The sequence below is a fragment of the Nuphar pumila genome, chromosome 6 (assembly GCF_984573655.1).
Source record: "Nuphar pumila chromosome 6, dmNupPumi1.hap1.1, whole genome shotgun sequence".
NCBI lineage: Eukaryota > Viridiplantae > Streptophyta > Magnoliopsida > Nymphaeales > Nymphaeaceae > Nuphar > Nuphar pumila.
Window position 1 is genome coordinate 43,395,302 of NC_143254.1, and position 6,055 is coordinate 43,401,356.

General features: G+C 35.9%; 1 long non-coding RNA gene across 1 annotated transcript; it reads left to right on the forward strand.

Annotated features, from left to right (window-relative positions):
• Nucleotides 1-2,457: 2,457 nt before the first annotated feature.
• On the forward strand, nt 2,458-3,962 carry LOC149834744 (uncharacterized). The gene is made up of 2 exons (XR_016432563.1): nt 2,458-2,662; nt 3,776-3,962. It is a non-coding gene; the product is annotated as an uncharacterized LOC149834744 (long non-coding RNA).
• The last annotated feature ends 2,093 nt before the right edge of the window (nt 3,963-6,055 follow it).

Below are 6,055 nucleotides of genomic sequence, written 5' to 3' on the forward strand. Positions count from 1 at the left end.
GCCTCGCAAGCTCAACAAGTTTATTATACTTCATATCCGAGTATAAAAAAGTCAGATAGAAATAAATGGTGGGCAGTTTGCAAGGTGAAGTCCAAACTATACCCCGAGTATGATCAGTTATAGGAAGATGAGTTAGCTGAAGACAGCGATTACTATCAATTAGATGATGTCTATGACTTCGCTTATGGTCACGATGTTGCGCATGATATGCATGTCATATCTCTATTGGCCGATGAAACATTCATAGAGGAATGTGATCTAAATGATGTACCAAGTGGATGGGCAAACAATGAAGAAGAAGAAGAAGAAGAAGAAGAAGAAGAAGAAGAAGAAAGTCAAACTAGTGACGAGGAAGAATTCTCAAGCTAGTGAGCAAAATCTTATACTACAAACCTCTATTTAAATGCATTGTTGTACTTGATGTGAGTTGTATTGCAATACTTGGTGTGAATGATTAAAAATTTTATTTGAATGTACTGTAATACTTGATACGAATGATTCGAATGCATTGCAATACTTGGTGTGAATGATTAAAAATTTTATTTGAATGTATTGTAATACTTGATACGAATGATTCGAATGCATTGCAATACTTGGTGTGAATGATTAAAAATTTTATTTGAATGTATTGTAATACTTGATACAAATGATTCAAATGCATTGCAATACTTGATGTGAATGATTTGAATTATTTGAATGTATTGTAATACTTGATGCAAATGCATGAGTTGTATTGCAACACTTGATGTGAATGATTAAAAATTTTATTTGAATGTATTGTGATACTTGATACGAATGATTTGAATGCATTGTAATACTTGATGTGAATGATTTGAATTATTTGAATGTATTGTAATACTTGATACGAATGATTCGAATGCATTGCAATACTTGATGTGAATGATTTCAATTATTTGAATGTATTATAATTTATGCAACGAATGATTTGAATTATTGCAATACTTGATGTGAATGATTTGAATTATTTGAATGCATTGTAATACTTGATGTGAATGATTTGAATGCATTGCAATGCTTGATGTGAATGACTTGAATGCATTGTAATACTTGATGTGAATTATTTGAATGTATTGTATGACATATGTTATTTGTTAGAATATGATTCATGAAGGTTATAGTGGTCGCTCATCCAGTAGTAGCCAGGCTCAGTCTTCATCTTCACGGGCTCCTGTGATAGGTATATCATATAACTAATTGGATGCTTGATTAGTTCAAATGCGCGTTCTGAGAATTTCTAACGTATTTGTTTACAGATGATGTTGCGCCTGTACACGACCCACCTACACCAGTTGATCACACAAGTCAAGAGCCAACACAGGAAACAGGGTCTTCTCAGGCTGACACAAGAAGACTCATTCGAATAGTGTATATCGATAATCGACCGTAAGTATTTTGTTTTCAATTATTGCATATCTTATAAATATTTTATATTGATATTTACTGTGTAACAATTCATGTGCAACACGAGGTTTGAGCCACAAGAAGTAGTACGAGAGATTAGGAATTCACTTCTTCAACATCTACCAGGACCGGTTGCTCAATGGAAAGAGTACCCAAAGGAGGTGTTAGACAGATTGTGGTCCTCATTCATGGTATACAGTTGTTTCTCATAGTTAATGTGTTTTATATTTAATTTATTTAAGTAATGTCTACTAACTTTCTGAAAATATTTGTAGGCTTCGAATCGCTTCGCAACTACGGTGGAAGAAAATGATGCAAGGAAGGTGTGGCAGAAGGTGGCTGCCAAACGATTTGCAGACATGCTGCACACTATGAAGACTGCAGCAAAAAAGCATCTGGCGTAGTAGATGATCCATTACTGTGGAAGGGCCATGGTCCTATTACTATCAGGAGAGATTACTGGGATGAAATGTGCGATAAGTGGGCGGGAGATGCATTTAGAAATCGCTCTGTGAAGGCTGTACAAAATCGATCGAAGATGCCCGAAGCCCATCTACACACAGGTGGATCTAAGACATTTGGGAGCCACCTGAAGAAAATGGTAACTCATCAATATATAATATTAATTTTATAAGTATTGTTGCAAACTTGTGTACTAAATCTTTTGTCATTTAACTTCACAGGAAGCAGAAAAAGGAGGCAGTGTACCATATAAGGATGTGTTTGTTGAAACACATAAACGGAAGACCACGGGAGTCTTCGTATCAAAGAAGGCGAGAACGACAACGGTATGTATTAATTCTATTAATAATCATTGCAATATATATGCAAGTTATCATAATGTTATCATTAATTATTAATGAATACTTTAAACATTATTTTGTAGGAGGCATATGAGCAACAGATGGTAGAGCGATATGGTGATGATGCTACTCAGCATCCATCATTTGATCTTACAGCATGGGTGACTGCAGCAGGTGAACCCAAAAAAGGTTGCATGTTCGGGTTTGGGAGTAATATGAACACTTCACCAGTTATTGCTTCTTCCAGTTACGGCTCACCGACTTCTTGCGCCGACATAAGCTCCAAGCAGCAGACTATTCTTTCTGGTGATGATGTACGCCAGATCGTTACGAAATCACTGAATAACTACTTCCATGACACTGTCGCCCCCTTTCTCCGAAATGAGATCAACAATCTTGTTCTGAACAGGGGATCTTCGATTCCAGGTCCCTCTCAGGTATAATCACATATTCAGTTTTTTGTCTGCCTTAGAACACATATGAGCATAATCAAATCACATATATAACTTTTTGCCTGCCTTAGAGCACATATGAGCATGATAGAATCAGATATAGAGTTTTTTTCCTGCCTTAGAGCACATATGAGCATGCTATAATAACATATAGAGTTTTTTTATTGCCTTAGAGCACATATGAGCATGCTATAATCACATATAAATTTTTTTGCCTGCCTTAGAGCACATATGAGCATGCTATAATCACATATTCAGTTTTTTGACTGCCTAAGAACACATATGAGCACGTTATAATCACATATTCAGTTTTTTGACTGCCTAAGAACACATATGAGCATGTTATAATCACATATTCAGTTTTTTGACTGCCTTAGCACACATATGAGCATGATAGAATCACATATAGAGTTTTTTTATTGCCTTAGAGCACATATGAGCATGCTATAATCACATATAAAGTTTTTTTGCCTGCCTTAGAGCACATATGAGCATGTTATAATCACATATTAAGTTTTTTGACTGCCTAAGAACACATATGAGCATGTTATAATCACATATTCAGTTTTTTTACTACCTTAAAACACATATGAGCATGCACAAATCACATATAGAGTTTTTTTACTGCCTTAGAACATATATCATTTATGATAGAATCACATATAAATTTTTTTGCTTTGCCTGCCTTAGAGCACATATGAGCATGCTATAATCACATATTCAATTTTTTGACTGCCTTAGCACACATACGAGCATGATCGAATCACATATATAGTTTTTTGCCTGCCTTAAAGCACATCTGAGCATGGTAGAATCACATATAGAGTTTTTCTAGCTGCCTTAGAACACATATGAATATGCTATAATCACATATTCAATTTTTTGACTGCCTTAGCACACATATGAGCATGATAGAATCACATATATAACTTTTTGCCTACCTTAGATCACATATGAGCATGATAGAATCACATATAGAGTTTTTTTATTGCCTTAGATCACACATGAGCACATGATAGAATCACATATAGTGTGTAATTTATTTCATTATATTTTGTTTATCAATACTGATTGTTCTTTTCTTGTGTAGGCTGCTAGCGATAATCAGCGTAGTGGAGCTGAAGAGACAGATAAAGACAATGAACAAGAAGACGCACAAAATCTTGGTGATGATTAGAGAACTGTGTTGAAGAAGTTCTATTTTTTTATGTTTCCTAATTGTAATTGTTGAATTGTAAATAATTAAACTTGTTAATTTTAAGGTGGAACGATTAATTGTTGTAAATTCTTGTTATATGGAATTTTTTGTGTGGTTTGTTTTTTATTTATAGGAAATATAAATTGTACAGGAAATATAAATTTTACCGTTCTCGGTATTTAATTTTCAAATAATTTTTTTTTAATTTTTTTTCGTGTTTGCGACGGAACCATCTGTCGCTATTCATATAAATCTAGCGACGGCATAGCAACGGAAGTAAATCCGTCGCCAAGCCGTGGTCGTCGTTTAGTACCGGCGGATTGGCGACGGAATACAGCGCTCGTTAGTCCGTCACAATTAGCGACGGACCTGGCGATAGAATAAATCCGTCGCCAGTTAGCGTCGAAATATTCGTGACGTAAGCATATTGTCGCCTCGTTGTCGCTAATCCGTCGCTACGCCTGTTAGCGACGGATTAGCGACGAAATGTGGTCGTCGCTAATCTGTTGCTCTGTTGTAGTGTGTGAGAGTGAAGTTCAGGTTTTTGCCCTTAACCTGGATGGGACAGAAAATGCTTCGCATGGTGTGAACACCCCAAATTTTTCAAAAATCTTTTTATATTACCCTTTTGCCCCTGATATCATTTTCTGAGCAATTGAGTCTCTTTTAAATCTAAATTCCAATACATTTCTCAAGTTTTACTGAAATTAAATTCATTTTATATGTTTAAATTGATTTCGGATCCGGATCCATTGTTCAGATCCAAATCTGAGTCTCGTTGTCCAACTTTTAAATTAAAATTGCAGAAAATACCAAAAATAGTTTTTAAATAGCTCGGATAGTCCATTCGGTATCCGTTTGGATCCATCATGTTGTATTTCTCGATTCGAGTGTCAAAACTCGAACATTTTCTCAAAAAATTGGGTCCAAACCCATTCTTCTGAAGAAATTTCCTCGAAATGGCCTGAAATTCTCAGAAAAACACCTTTTTAAATATTTCTCAGAAAAATACAAAAATTTAGTGTTTAAACTTTGATTTTCATAAAATTTTAGTTTTCTATTACTAAAATACAAAAAATTGGAAAAACGATACAAAAATCAAAAAAATTGAGGAAAACAAATGGTTTTAAACTTGAAAAAATTGAATTTTGCTAAAAAACTCGTTTTAAACCATTTTATGATTTTTTTTTAGGGACCCTTCTTTTGAAAAAGGGAAAATTCTGCAACGACCATCTCCCGCGCATCCTCCCTCTCGCTTTGCTACCCTCCGATCTTCAACAAATCCAAGGGCTCTCCTCCATTCATCTCCAACGAGTTTCCTCTCGAATCCTCCTCTCCTTTTTTAAAAGAGGAGCACGCAGGAGGATCAAGGGATCTGTTTCTTCACCCTTTCCCCCTTGCTCTTTCCTTCAATCCATTACCGCTTCTTCGTCTCTGCATTACCCCTTTTCCTTCTTCCCATATTTCACGATCGATCCTTACCTCCAACCCTTGGTCGTCCCTCGGCTCTCTTTCCCTTTTGCATGATCTTTCCTTTCCCTGTCGGCAAAGAGGTTCAATCGAACCAGTTGTAGTGGAAATTCACCTGCAGCCGCAGCAGAAGACCTCTGCCGTAAGAGAAGAGGGGAGCTCTACTCCTTCATTCAGAACCTCTGCAGCACCTCAGCGAGTCTTTCCCTCTCTCTTTTTGTTGTAACTCTGATTTCCTTTTTTTTAGTTTTTCTTGTTGATCGTCTTATTATCGCACCATGGATAGGGACCGAATCGCTCATAGCTACTTCGGCCCATCCCCGTGCTACAACGAAAGGAATATATTATTCTGACATTTCTTTTTCTTATGTTTTGTTAAGTTTTTTTTTTCTTCGGTTTGAGATTCTATTCTTGCTCAGGTTATCGGATTCAGAACCAAATAAGGTTCATACCAATTTTCCTGCTGGTGCTTGATTTTTACTTCCATTTTATTTTCTGTGAAATTTTGGCTGCTGGTTTTGCATCATCATCTTTACTCTAGGGGGTTCGATTTCTTTCTCACTGTTCCTTGCACCTGGATGGCTATTAACATTGCAATTTTATTTCTGATCGATGCTTAGTTTCATTCTTTCTTTTTTACTAATTACAACCAAAAGTTGATCTCAGTGGTGGATTCAACCCAATAATCTCTTAACACCCAGTTTGTTGTA